Raw genomic sequence first — 14,955 nt, 5'->3', positions numbered from 1 at the left:
TGTGTTTATTGCTGCCTGAGTTTGTCTAAGTTGTTGCCAAGGTCCTTATCTGTCTGTTCTGCTTAGCTTTCAGCCACCGAGGTTTTGGTGTCTTGCTATTAAAGTACATTGCAGTTAAGCTTGTCTCGGCATCCGTTACTGGACGGAGGAGGGGGCCAGAACAGTTTCCCTCCCCAATTGTCCCTTCCCAACAGAGTCTCCAGCCCCATGGTCCAATCAGCATGTGGTCCAATTGCTAGGTGACCTCAGTCTCCACCTTTCCAGCACCTGCACCAAAGTCCTTGATTCCCAGGGGAAAGAATTTTATTTAGGCTACAATACCTCAGCTATCTCTACACACCCTCCCTCCCTTGCCCCTTCGCTAGGCTGTTTTGGCTGTTCTTTCACAGACTCCTCAGGACTGGCCCATGTTCCTTTCCAACCTCCTCACTGTCTTGAATTTGCCAACACCTCCGTGGGCCACTGGCAGGCTACAGCACAGGCTGTGTCAGCTCTGAACCTGTGAGAAGAAGAAAAACTCCCTCAGAAAAAAACTAACAAAAGAAAATGGCCACCATTCAGCCAACATCAGAGTTGACAGAGTCTCTCTGTAGCAGGGAGTCCTTGGTGCTTTCTGAGCTTGGCTGTTTGCTTGTAAGATGTTTCACTACCCAACCAGATAACATCTTCAGAGTTCAATCAGTGCTTATCAAACTTCATGGTTTCACATAGATTTGAACAGAACACTTCTCAGCATGCTTGCTCACTACATCCAGAGCATTTTTCCAGATGTTTGACTTGTAGGAAACCCTTCTTATTATCTGCCCCATCATTCTTCAAATTGGAGAAGAAAAAAGTTAAATGTAAGAATGTCTGCATAAAACCGCCTATCTTGAACCTCCGACGTGTCTTTGGAGCTTAAATCAAAAACCGAAAGTCCGAGAAGTATATTTTATACATGCAGGTGTTGTAATTAAGCATCAAATAAAGTATTTGATGTTCATTTGATGTTAAGGCTCTAGAAAAAAAAAAGCAGAGATGATTAGGGGATGGGAGGCTAAAATAAACGAAGAACAGTTGCAGGAATTGGAAAAAGACTAAAACTAGGGCTGACATGATAGCACTCTTCCAATATTTGAGGGGTTGCCACAAAGAAGAGGAGGTCAAACTATTCTCCAAACCACCAGAAGGCAGGACACGAAGCAACGGATGGAAACTAATCAAGGAGAGAAGCAATCTAGAACTAAGAAGAAATTTCCTGACAGTGAGAAAAATTAATTAGTGGAACGGCTTGCCTTCAGAAGTTGTGAATGCTCCAACACTGGAGATTTTTTAAGAAGGGATTATACAACCCTTTGTCTGAAATGGTAGGGGATTAGATTAGAAGACTTCCAAGGTCCCTTCCAACTCTGTTTTTGGCAGTAATTAATAAAGATTTACAAAGCCAACCCTTGGAAACTTTAAATGAGCTTTCAGAATAATATTCCCAGGCCTGAATTGCTAGATATGCATTGCAATTGAGCATTTTAAACCTAAAATTTGCTTCTTGATCTTTACAGGATCAAAAATAACCCATATCCGATAACCATCTACTCCCACCTCATGGAAATTATTACAGATGAGCACAGTTTCCCCAATGAAGGGCAGAGTTGCACCCCAAACCGACATCTTCCAGATGCAAGTGTGAGATACCTGGATATGTTTATGCTTCTAACAGCTGTTTCTTTGATAGTTGGAAATTATGATATTTGGGTTTCGGAAACTTTATCTGGAGATCTATGGTTTGAAGCCTTCTTGCACAGAAAACAAAACCACAAAAAACAATCAAACATTAGAGGAAGGAAGAGTGCCATTATCAAAAAGAATGAAATAGCATTTCTCTAGCTGTCCTATTTTTAAACTTTAAAATATCTGTGCATGCGTTTTCTCTCAATACAGGCATTTTGGTACACGCTTTGAGAGGCAAATTGCATTGCAAAGTTCTGGAAAAACAGGCACATTAGCCCAGAAAGACTTTCCTGTTCATATACTCAAGATAAATGGATGCTCTACAAGAACTCAGACCTGAATATATTTCTCCAACATCTCTGCCTTTGAAATTTATTCTTATAGAATAGAATAGAATAGAATAGAATAGGATGGGATAGGATGGGATCAGGGGTAAAATCCAGCAGGTTCTGATAGGTTCTGGAGAACCAGTAGTGGAAATTTTGAGTAGTTCGGAGAAGTGGCAAATACCACTTCTGGCTATCCCCAGAATGGAGTAGGAAGAGAGATTTTGCAGTATCCTTCCCCTGCCACGCCCACCAAGCAACACCACTCCCACCAAGCCACGCCCACAGAACTGGTAGTAAAAAAAAATGAATTTCACCACTGGATGGGATGGGATAAGAGTAGGAAAGAGGAGAGCAGAGGAGGATGGGATGGAAAGAAATAGGAATGAGAAGAGAAGGATAGGATGAAAAGGAATAGGAACAGAGAAGAGAAGGATGAGACGGAAAGGAATAGGAATAGAGAAGAGAAGGACAGAATGGAAAGAAATTGGAATGAGAAGAGAAGGATGGGACGGAAAGGAATAGGAATGAGAAAAGAAGGATAGGATGAAAAGGAATAGGAATAGAGAAGAGAAGGATGAGACGGAAAGGAATAGGAATAGAGAAGAGAAGAGAAGGACAGAATGGAAAGAAATTGGAATGAGAAGAGAAGGATGGGACGGAAAGGAATAGGAATGAGAAGAGAAGGATAGGATGAAAAGGAATAGGAACAGAGAAGAGAAGGATGAGACGGAAAGGAATAGGAATAGAGAAGAGAAGAGAAGGACAGAATGGAAAGAAATTGGAATGAGAAGAGAAGGATGGGACGGAAAGGAATAGGAATGAGAAAGGAAATAGGAATAGGAAAAGAGAAGAGAAGAGAAAAGAAAAGAAGAGAAGGATGGGATGGAAAGAAATAGGAATGAGAAAAGAAGGATAGGACGGAAAGGAATAGGAATGAGAAGAGAAGAGGAAAAGAGAAGAGAAGGATGGGATGGAAAGGAATAGGAATGAGAAGAGAAGGATAGGACGGAAAGGAATAGGAATAGAGAAGAGAATAGGAATGAGAAAAGAAGAGAGGAAAAGAGAAGAGAAGGATGGGATGGAAAGAAATAGGAATAGGAATGAGAAAAGAAGAGAAGAATGAGACAAAAGGAATAGGAAAGAGAAGAGAAGAGAAGAGAAGGATGAGATGGACGGGACACAACAGAATAGAATAGAACCAGAATTTCTGATTGGCCAAGTGTGATTGGGCACACAAGGAATTTGTCTCTGGTGCAAATGCTCTCAGTGTGCCTACAAACAAGGTCACTGATCATAAATCGTAGTTACGATCATTAATCATCAGATACAAACCAATCATAGATGATAAGATACCAAGAGGAGAAGGTAGTGGGAAAGATGAGAAGAAGAGAAAGATGACAAGAGAGAGATGGGAAGGATAGTAGCGTTACATCCATACAACAAGGGTGAATATCCTTAGGCCTAAAACGGTGCTGTAGGAATTAGGTGTTCAGCAGACTGATGGCACGGGGCAAAAACTATCTTTGTGTCTAGTTGTTTTGGCGTGCAATGCCCCATAGTGGCATCCTGAGGGGAGAAGCGGAAATATGCTGACTTGGGCCCAGATTCAGTGCTGCAAGAACCTTCACTCATTTGCTCAGAAATTCAATTATAAAACAGTGGGGATTTCTTAATCCCAGAGGCAGCAAACAGAGAATAATTTACAACAAATCATTCATGCTGTCAAAAAATCCTTTTAATCAGGGGATTATTTGGTCTTATTTTCAAATGACCCAGAGGGCAGGAGGAGAAGCAGACGGCAAGGAATGAAGTTCAAGTTAGATACCAAGAAGAACTTGTTGACTGTCAACCAGTGGAACAGCCTGCCACATGATGTGATAAGCTCTCCTTCACTGGACTTTTTTGAGTCATTCAGAGGCTAAATGAATGACTTGGCCAGATGAAAGCCATTACAGGTAGCCCTCGATTTACAACAGTTCATTTAGTGACCATTTGAAGTTTCAACGGCACGGAAAAAAGTGACTTATGACCATTTTTCACACTTACGGCCATTGCAGCATCCCCATGCTCCCTTAATGACGGTCGCAGTGCCCTGGAGTCACAGGATCCCCTTTTGCGACCTTCTGAAAAGCGAAGTCCATGGGGAAGCCAAATTCACTTAACAACGGTGTTAGTGATTCATTTAACAACAGTGGCAAGAAAAACGGGGCGAAACTCACTGAACAAATTCCTCACTTAACAACATAAATGTTGGGCTCAATTGTCATCGTAAACCAAGGACTACCAGTATGCTACTTTCAAAGAACAAGAGGCCCAAATCAATGATGATTTTTATTAGATCAAATTAGGCTGCGCCAGGGGACACATATTTTATAAGATAAATACCCAGATGGTTGGCCTGGAAGAGGTAAAAAAAAATTTGGGCATATAAAGTTTTTTATTTTTTCATTTTCACAAAATATAATCCACATGTATACTATTACATAGCCAACATCGTCTTGTATTATTAAATATTTACATCAATTCATCTTACCATCAACTCCCAAAAACAATTATTGGCTCTTCTGCTCTCCATACACCATATTTGTACCTTATCCATCACTTTCTTCTCTCCTCCTCCTCCCTACCTCCTTTCATCCCTCTGTCATCCTTCTTTTCTCTACTTCCCCTCCGGAAGAGGTAATTTTCAATCACGTGGGTTTTTTTTTAATTACAGATATTTTGTTTTGGTTGATTCTTTGGTTATTTGTTTTAGACATTGACACTGAGTCCTTATTGATTAGCCCTTGGGCCATATCAAAGTGCAAATGTATTACTAAAATTTGAGAAAAGCAATTTAAAATGGAATTTGATAAAATAATTTAAAATGAGATGAGAATAAAACACGATTAAAAATGGAATTGGAATAAAATGCAGACTGAAATGAAATTGGAATAGAACGCAATAATTTAAGATATAGATAAAATATGATAAAATTATATTAGAAATTCTGTAACATCCCAGAAAGTGAAATCCTTTTAAAATCCTCAAAAAAAGCCAGAATTGAACATAGCCATAAAGGTCATTGAATTCAAATTCTTTCCCGACACAGAAAATTGGCTGGAATCACCTCCCTAATCCAGTATAATTTATAAAACTCACCGACAAAAAATTGGCAACAATTCTTCTTAATATTTAAGAAAAATCTTTGGGTTGAAAAGTAAACTTGTTGGTTCACGTTTTATCCTTTGAAGGAACACGAAATACATTTGCTCCATCCTCTGTTTGGCAGCCCATTAAAGGCATTTAAACTCTCAGATTTTTTGGTTAAACACCAACCAATCTTTTCCTTATAATAGAATTGCCAAATCCTTAATCATCTTTTTCATTCTTTGTGTATTTAACTTGCCAATTCCAACTTATTTACTAAGATGCTCTTAATAAATATTCTTGCTTTTTCCACTTTTTTAAAAGCACTTTTATGCATTGGTTTTTTCCCCTGAGAATTTATCTTTCCCTCATAATTTTCTTTGTGCTTTGTTCTTGCTCTTATACTGTTTAATTAAACATTAATTTAAAAATATGCTCTTGCTTAGAAGTTGTCCTAATGTCCTTGCTTTCAAATGATTTGCGAAGCAAAAAGGAAAGAAATATTGCCTTGAATCACCCTAAGCAATGATTTCTAAGATTCTTCCATGATTTCTAAGATTCTACCACGATTTCTAAGATTCTACCAGGATTTCTAAGATTCTACCAGGATTTCTAAGATTCTACCATGATTTCTAAGATTCTACAATGATTTCTTCGATTAAGAACCATTTTGGGTAGTGAGGTAACTGGCATATAAATTTAACAAATAAATAAAATAAAATAACTCTGTACATATGCCATTTTTGTTTTAACACCTTAAATGTCCTAACACCAGAAAAGCAAAAGAATAAAAGTGTTATTAAGGATAGGAAATTAAGGATTAAGGCAACGCAGTGGTTCAGTGGCTAAGATGCTGAGCTTGTCGATCAGAAAGGTCAGCAGTTCAGCTGTTCGGATCCCTAGCATCACATAACGGAGTGAGCTCCTGTTACTTGTCCCAGCTTCTGTCAACCCAGCAGTTTGAAAGCATGTAAAAAATGCAAGTAGAAAAATAGGGACCACCTTTGGTGGGAAGGTAACAGTGTTCTGTGTGCCTTCGGCGTTTAGTCAGGTTGGCCACATGACCATGGAGACGTCGTTGGACAGCGCTGGCTCTTCAGCTTTGAAACGGAGATGAGCACCGCCCCCCTAGATCCGGGAATGACTAGCACATATGTGCAAGGGGGAACCTTTACCTTTACCTTAAGGATAGCCAGAGTCACAAAAGCAGCAATAATAATGACGAAAGACCAATTTGAATATTTGACAGACAAAGAGGGCAAGGAAATGAAGAAACAAGAACATCTGATGTTCTTTTAGGATTAGCTCAGAGTGCCTGCTTCTTGGGACAGCCAAATTTGAAACAAATGGCTTGTTCGTTCAAAGGTCTTTCCAAGACTTCTCCAAGCACTTCAGACTGTGGTAATTCCCAGAGTTATTCAAACACAAACCTGCTCGAACAAACCTGTTGACTGATTTCTTGTTTATCAAGAGAAACAAGAGAAAAGCTCTTATCTCCTTTCCCAAGACACGGCCATCAGCCTTCTCTGTTCCACTATCTTTGCTCACCAGAAACCAACACCAAGAACCATTCGTGGTCAGAAAACCCCTGTCTTCTGCTTACTTGATTGCCTGAGCTCCTGGCTCTCATCCAGCCCCTTAACTCAACTCAGAACTTTGAAGCTGCCCAAGAGACACCTGAATGGCACACAGTGTTTCCATCTTTATTAGAAGTTTTGAGAGTCCCCGCACCCCTTCCTCTTCCTCCTTTTCTCTACCTTCCTATATTTTTCTATTCTTTCTAGCTTTCCCATCGTTCTTCCTCTCCTTCCCTTCCTTTCTCTCTTCCTCTCACTAGTGCAGGAATAGAATTGCAAGCTTACCCTTGCAGTTCTGAGGATTAGTAGAATAAAATGAAATGTGTTAAACCTGATAATGATATGTAGCTAATCAAGATGCTTATAGAACCGAGGTGGCGCAGTAGCTAGGGTGCAGTACTGAAGGCCACTTCAGCTGACTGTGATCTGCAGTTCAGCGGTTCAAATCTCACTGGCTCAAGGTCGACTCAGCCTTCCATCCTTCGGAGGTGGGTGAAATGAGGACCCAGACTGTGGGGGCAAGTTGCTGACTCAATTTGCTAAAAAAAATCTGTAAACCGCTTAGAGAGGGCTGAAAGCCCTATGAAGCGGTATATAAGTCTAATTAATAAATAATAAAATAATAATAAGATGTGAGTGAATTAACATTAACATTATTAATTGTGGAAACGGATCAAGTAAAATGCTTATTATATAAAAACTGGATTTGAAGATGTAGGTTACCTATAGAAAATAGATGGAAATGAAAGGATAAATTTGGTTTATTACTGAAGAGATAAAAATGACATGGTTTACGCGTTAAGAAAAAATGAAGTCTAAGATGGAAAATATGGGGAAAAAATAATACAGCTAAAACTGGAAATGGAAATATAATGTAAAATGAATGTTAAAGGGGGAAAACCGGACAACACTTTGTTCACAAAATAATTGTAAATATGCAACAAAAAATAAAAAAAAATGTTTGCAAAAAAAAAAAAAGAACTGCAAGCTTACCCGATATTCTTAGTTCTTCAAGGGCTCTTTAGGAGAGGGAAGGTGGATGTAAGACAAGGCAACTGTTTCTTTTAAATCCAGCAAAGTGCCACATTGCCCTCCATCTGCTTCTCACAAACAGCCGATTAAAAGAACAGTTCTGTTCAAATTTGAAGCTTGTTTTTTTTTAAAAAAAAAAACAGAGTCTGAACGTATGTCTTTCTTAATTCTGTGTTTTTCGACAGAGCCTCTGGGCAAGGAAACGGGGAGACGGAAATGAGAATTACTTCTAGGATTCGGTGGGTGGCAGGCAGGCAGGCAGGCAGGGTTTTTGCCAAGAAGTCTGCAGCTTCAACAGCCTTTCCCAGCCATGGCTGAGTGAGTCACTCGGAAGAGGCACCCTTGGCTAGATTTCGCTTCAACGCCAAATTTAAGCTGAACAGAATTCAAAAATCTTCAGCCAGTCCTTCAGCAGAGGTAACAGCAGCGAGGGGGACCCACGCTCCAGTGGAACAGACCATCCATGAAAGGAGAGAGGGTTTTTTGGGGGGAGGGGGAGCAAAAATGCAATAAAACAGGAGTCCGTGTAAACTGCTAGCCATCAACCACGAGAGAGCATCTCTTTGGCTCCTAGTGGAGCCCTTCCCCAACGGTGCACAGGGGCTGAGAACTTCACATGTGGGCTGGCTTTTTAGCTTCTCTCTCCCTCTCTCTCTCTCTCTCTCTCTCTCTCTCTCTCTCTCTCTCTCTCTCTCTCTCTCTCTCTCTCTCTGTATGTGTGTGTGTTTAAAGGGGGGGAAGGGGGAGAAAAGCAGACAGCCTTCCAATGAGAGAGAAAAGCCACGTTAATCTCCAGCCCTGTGGGAGAGCAGCTGTTTGCTGTGGGCACAGATGGACAGAGAGAAAGACACCCACGCACACGGATGTAGGCTTGAAAAATATTCTGGTTCCCTCAAATTCTTCTTCTTCCCTTCCTTCGTAGTCCCTATCTCCCACTGATGACTATAACCATGTTGCTTGTATCTTTAAAATGTATATTGTTTTATTTGTTTCCTAGTATAACTAGATTCCTTATTAGTAACCTATGACAGTCACTAAGTGTTGTATCTTACGATTCTTGATGAATGGATTCTACTTTATTTTTCTTTATGTACACTGAGAGCATCTGCACCAAAGACAAATTCCTTGTGGGTCCAATCGCACTTGGCCAATAAAGAATTCTATTCTGTCCTTTTTAAAAAAAATTTATATCAATCACCGTATTCTATTATAATATAACTAAAATATTATTAATCATATATTATTATAGCATACATATGCATATTCATAATGGATTTTCATTTTTTTTGTTTAGTCAGTAATTCTATGCAGTATTTTAATTCTGTTCCATTTCCAATCCTACTCCTACTCCTATTCCTATTCTATGTCATGATCTGGTGGGAAGTCCCTTTATTGTCAAATTCGAGGAGAATGTTTTTCTTCTTGCCAGTAAGATCCCAGAGGAAACAAATTAAAGGGGGAAAAAAGTTGATTTTGTAAACCTAAATTTCACTGTCTCCAGGAATAGACTATTTATAGCACATACGGTAACCATTTGTCTGAAGTGGTATAGGGTTTCCTGCCTAAGCAGGGGGTTGGACTAGAAGACCTCCAAGGTCCCTTCCAACTCTGTTATTCTATTCTAACCCAGTGCTGTTTGTTCAAAGGAATCTTTTACAACACAACCAAATCACTCTCGGATTGTTTCCCCAAATCCCTAGGAATGACTCTCCTCTTTTGACATCTCTTGATGCAATCTGAACCTGATCTAACTTTTCCCACCCGAGGTTTGTCCTCATGAATCATTTTCAAATGTCCAGGGACTCGGGAGGAAAACATGGGTAGAAGGTTAAGTAACCTAATATCTGAATTTCTTTCCATTATTGCAGCCTGGATAAACATGGCATGTGTGCGCGTTAGAGCTGCAAGCTTATTTTAGTAGCTGGGAAGATAAGCCAGTAAGTGCTTTTGGCAAAAAAAGGGAAACTAAGCGTTTCTTATTGTTCAGTGTAGCTTTTTATTGTAAAACGATAAGAGGTCTGGAGGCTAAACCGTGCCACGAACGGGGAATTGGGTATGTCAAGTCTAACGAAGAGAAGGACTAAATATGAGCCAGCCGTGTGCGGCAGCTGCCAAAAAAGCCAACACAGTTCTAGGCTGCATAAACAGAGGGATAGAATCAAGACCCCGTGAAGTGTTAATACCACTTTATAATGCCTTGGTAAGACCACACTTGGAATAATGCATCCAGTTTTGGCCACCACGATGTAAAACAGATGTGGAGATTCTAGAAAGAGTGCAGAGAAGAGCCACAATGATGATTAGGGGACTGGAGGCTAAAACAGATGAAGAACGGTTGCAGGAACTGGGTACGTCTAGTTTAATGAAAAGGAGGACTAGGGGAGACATGATAGCAGTGTTCCAATATCTCAGGGGTTGCCACAAAGAAGAGGGAGTCAAGCTATTCTCCAAGGCACCTGCGGGCAGGACAAGAAGCAATGGGTGGAAACTAATCAAGGAGAGAAACAACTTAGAACCCAGGAGAAATTTCCTGACAGTTAGAACAATTAATCAGTGGAACAACTTGCCTCTAGAAGTTGTGAATGCTCCAACACTGGAATTTTTAAAGAAGATGTTCTAACCGTTTGTCTGAAGTGATGCAAGGCTTCCTGCCTAAGCAGCGGGTTGGACTAGAAGACCTCCAAGGTCCCTTCCAACTCTGTTATTCTGTTTCTGAAGAGCTCCAGGTTGGAGAAAGCTGGACAAGAAAGAAGCTGGGAAGTGGCTGATGGTTCTTCTACCTACAGGTGTCCATTGCTGTTCCCATTCTGCATTAGCAAGGCAGTCTCTGCTTCCTGAATATGTGAAAACAGAAGCCAATTGGCCACAATTTTTTTTTGTTCTTCCCAGCTACGTGCAAAATGAGCAGATGAAAAGTCTTTAGAGGAGCTTCAAAGGAGGAGCTGAGTTAATGGACCAATTAATACACTCATTTCCAATTAGAAGACCTGGGATGACGTATGAAAATGACTAGAGCATGACAAAGGAACCAGTCAGGGACGCTCAGACACCCTTAACAAAAATCACTTGCAAAGTTAGCACAATCTCTTGCTTGCCTGTTACTCATCCAAGATTGAATAGCATTTAGATTTATATACCGCTTTACATCCTTCTCTAAGTGATTTAGTTTACAGAGTCAGCCTCTTGCCCCCAACAATCTGGGTCCTCATTTTACCCACCTCGGAAGGATGGAAGGCTGAGTCAACCTTGAGTCGGTCAGACAGCAGAATTACCCTGCAATACTGCATTCTAACCACTGGGGAGGGAGGGTGGGGGGGAGGGAGGGGGGAGGGAGGGAGGGAGGGAGGAAGGAAGGAAGGAAGGAGGGAAGGAAGGAAGGAAGGAAGGAAGGGCGGGCAATAACAATAGCACTTAGACTTATATACCACTTCAGTATTTACAGTCCTCTCTAAGCAGTTTACAGAGTCAACTTATTGCCCCCAAACAATTGAGGTCCTCATTTTATTGACCTCTGAAGGATGGAAGGCTGAGTCAACCTTGAGCCAGTCACGATCGATCTGCTGGCAGTCGGCAGAATTAACTTGCAGTACTGCATTCTAACCACTGCGGAGGGAGGGAGGGCAAAAGCATTTAGACTTATATATCGCTTCACAGTGCTTTACAGCCCTCTCTATGCAGTTTACAGAGTCAGCCTATTTCCCCCAAACATCTGGGTCCTCATTTTACCCACCTCGGAAGGATGGAAGGCTGAGTCAACCTTGAGCCAGTCAGTCAGCAGAATTACCCTGCAATACTGCATTCTAACCACTGGGAAGGGAGGGAGGGAGGGAGGGAGGGAGGGAGGGAGGGAGGGAGGGAGGGAGGGAGGAAGGAAGGAAGGAAGGAAGGAAGGAAGGAAGGAAGGAAGGAAGGAAGGAAGGGCAATAACAATAGCACTTAGACTTATATACCACTTCAGTATTTACAGTCCTCTCTAAGCAGTTTACAGAGTCAACATATTGCTCCCAAACATCTGGGTCCTCATTTTACCCACCTCGGAAGGATGGAAGGCTGAGTCAACCAAGTAAACAGCATTTTTCGACCCAATCAAATCCCAAAAGCACTTTTGCAAAAGGCAACTGGATTTTCTTGTTCTTTTTCTTTGAAAACCTTTCACTTCTCATCCAAGAAGCTTCTCCCTTTCACTTCTTCAGAACCGAAGAAGCTTCTTGGATGGGAAGCGAAACCTTTTCAAAGAAAAAAATAACTCCAAGGAAGTCCAGTTGCCTTTTGGAAAACCACCTTTGAGGACAATCCATGACCTGGAGGATGGAGAACCTCCACAGAAAATTCCAATCAAGGAAGACCCCAGCCTCAATTCGAATCAGAAGAGGAAAGAGCTGAGTTGAAATCCATCTGCAACTGCAGATGCTCCTTGAATGCTTTGGACCAACCTCTCCCTCTCAGCCGAACCCACCTCCCAAGATTGTTGTTCTGGAGGAAACAAATGAATGAGGAGTGCTAAATTTGCTGTCCCTCGGCTGGGGGAAAGGCAGGAGGTCAGTCTAACTAATAAATGAAAAATAAACTAACCTAGTTGCCTCTAGTGGCATTAAATCAGAGGTTGTATTCATTCAGCAGGTTCTGACCAGTTCTGGAAAACCGGTAGCGGAAATTTTGAGTAGTTCAGAGAACCGGCAAATACCACCTCTGGCTGGCCCCGCCCCCATCTATTCTCTGCCTCCCGAGGTCCAGCTGATCGGGGAGGGAATGGGGATTTTGCAGTAATCTTTCCCTGCCACGCTCACCAAGCCACGCCCACAGAACTGGCAGTAAAAAAATTTGAATCCCATCTCTGCATTAAATGTCTGAAATGCCCCAGCAGCAAAGATCATGTTGAATAGCAATGTGATGGATTAGATGCCATCCAGTTGTTTTCAGCTCCTAGCAGCCACACAGATAGATTTGACTGGTCATTATGGCAATTAAATTGCCAGCACATCTGAAGGGCATCAGGTCATGGATGGTTGAAGAAATAACAGGGCTAAACAGTCTCAACTCTTTGATACTGAACTCCCTTAGGGACATTTCCATTAAGAGGTCTGTATTTCCACTTCTCTTTCTCTCTTTCTCTCTCTCTCTCTCTCTCTCTCTCTCTCCCTCCCCCCTCCCTCCCTCCCCCTCTCTCTCTATATCTAAAAAGGGAGATTCTTTTGTCTCTGCCACTGGTCAGTCCCATCCCTTGAAAGAATGTAAACAAACAGGAAAAGTGACCCAACTGCCTCACCAGTCATCAAAGGTCACTACTCAGAATCCAAAGAATGAGTAGAATCAGAATAGAGCTGGAAGGGACCTTGGAGGTCTTCCAGTCCAGCCCCCTGCTCAAGCAGGAGACCCAATACCATTTCAGACAAGTGACAAGTTCAGTTTCTTCTTAAAAAACTCCAGTGATGAAGTACCCACAACCTCTGGAGCCAGTGGTTAATTGTTCTGATAGGAAGTTTCTCCTTAATTCCTTAATTCCAACTCCTTGCTTCTCTCCTTGATTAGTTTCCATCCATTGTTTCTTGTCCTGCCCTCTGGTACTTTGGAGAATAAATTGACCCCCCCCCCCCTTCTTCTTTGATCTTAACCTTAACGCCCATATTCTGGAATACTGCTATCATGTCTCCCCCAAGACCTTCTTTTCCCGAGAATAGCCAAACTGAAATCCTGCAAATGTTGTTTTAGTCTCCAGGCCTTTTATCGTCTTAGTTGCTCTTCTCTGCACTTTTTCCAAAGTCTCAACATCTTTTTTGCAATGTGGTTACCAAAACTGCAATATTCCAAGTGTGGCCTTAAAAAGGTAAAGGTTACCCTCGCACATATGTGCTAGTCGTTCCTGACTCTAGGGGGTGGTGCTCATCTCCGTTTCAAAGTCAAAGAACCAGTGCTGTCCGAAGACGTCTCCGTGGTCATGTGGCTGGCATGACTAAACGCCAAAGGCGCACGGAACGCTGTTCCCTTCCCACCAAAGGTGCTTCCTATTTTCCTACTTGCATTTTTTACATGCTTTTGAACTGCTAGGTTGGCAGAAACTGGGACAAGTAACGGGAGCTCACTCCGTTACACAGAGCTAGGGATTCGAACCACTGGCCTTTCTGATCGACAACCTCAGCATCTTAGCCACTGAGCCACCGCGTCCCACAGCTGGCTATTATGGGATGCCTAAACAAGAGGAGGCAGGACCTCCAGCCTGCCATTCTGGGTCCAAGGACTTGGGGAGCAAAATCTTGAAAAGAGAGGGACTTATGATTGAATAGCAGGGGAGGAAGAGAAAAGAAAAGAAAAGAAAAAGCAACAAGAAAAATAGTATCTAGGATCTCTTTGGGGAACAAATTGCTTCATTCCTTTCAAACGCTTTCATGCAGATTCCTTCACCCCCAGACCCCCATGCACTCTGGACGTGCACTCTGCAAATGCACTCTGGACATGTTCAGAAACCCTCTTTCTTGAGCTTCCGAGGTTCCGTCTCAATGAAACCCAGCTCCAGAAACCCCGAAAGTTCTCGAGCCCCCTCCCCAACCTTCCCTCTTTCTTTCCTCTTCCTACCTTGCAGCAACCGAGAGACGGACTTACCTCGCGGGGTCTCGGGACGGCAGACGGACTCCTGCCCCGCCCCGCCCCCTCCGGGAGGAGAAGGGCAGCAGCCACCATAGAGAGACGGGGCAGAGCGGGCCCGAAAAAAGACCCCGCCCCTAAAGAAAGAAAGGGAAAGGGAGAGCAAAGGGGAAGAGTTGCATGCGCCAAGACACTTCCGGATCCCAATAGAACATGTGGCTAAAAAAAAAAATTACACCCTCCCCCTCTTTTCCACCTTTTGCCTGCAAGAAAGGGAATAATTGCGCTGTTATTTGCGAGATCCTAAGTTGTAGTCTTGCATGGTCGTTGCTTTATTATTCATAATAATAAAAATAATAATTTGAATTATTATATACTTTATTCATTAAACATGAAACTCAGCCAACTGAGATTATTATTATTACTGGTTAAACTTTGGTGAGATTCACAGCCTTTGGGGCTGGTTGGTAGCTCAATAGCTCGAGTCCTAACCAAGGACCTAGGAACTGTTAAGGTAACGGTCGGGAGGATATAAGCTGTTCCAAGTAGGGTGGTTTTTTGTAGAGTCAGAATGTTCAAGTCCGATAAATTTACAATTTATT

General features: G+C 42.0%; 1 protein-coding gene across 3 annotated transcripts in view; it reads right to left on the bottom strand.

The window, feature by feature from the left end:
* Positions 1–14,477, bottom strand: part of TMLHE (trimethyllysine hydroxylase, epsilon) — a 36,346-nt gene extending 21,869 nt beyond the window's left edge. The window contains exon 1 of one of the 3 annotated variants that reach the window (XM_032238510.1): positions 14,372–14,477. The gene's annotated coding sequence lies outside the window, so the exon portion shown is untranslated. The other 2 variants (XM_032238511.1, XM_032238512.1) reach the window with 2 other exon arrangements.
* Between the last annotated feature and the right edge of the window lie 478 nt (positions 14,478–14,955).

Source organism: Thamnophis elegans, unplaced genomic scaffold (assembly GCF_009769535.1).
Source record: "Thamnophis elegans isolate rThaEle1 unplaced genomic scaffold, rThaEle1.pri scaffold_263_arrow_ctg1, whole genome shotgun sequence".
In the NCBI taxonomy this organism is placed as follows: Eukaryota; Metazoa; Chordata; class Lepidosauria; order Squamata; family Colubridae; genus Thamnophis; species Thamnophis elegans.
This window is presented reverse-complemented; position numbering and strand designations above follow the sequence as displayed.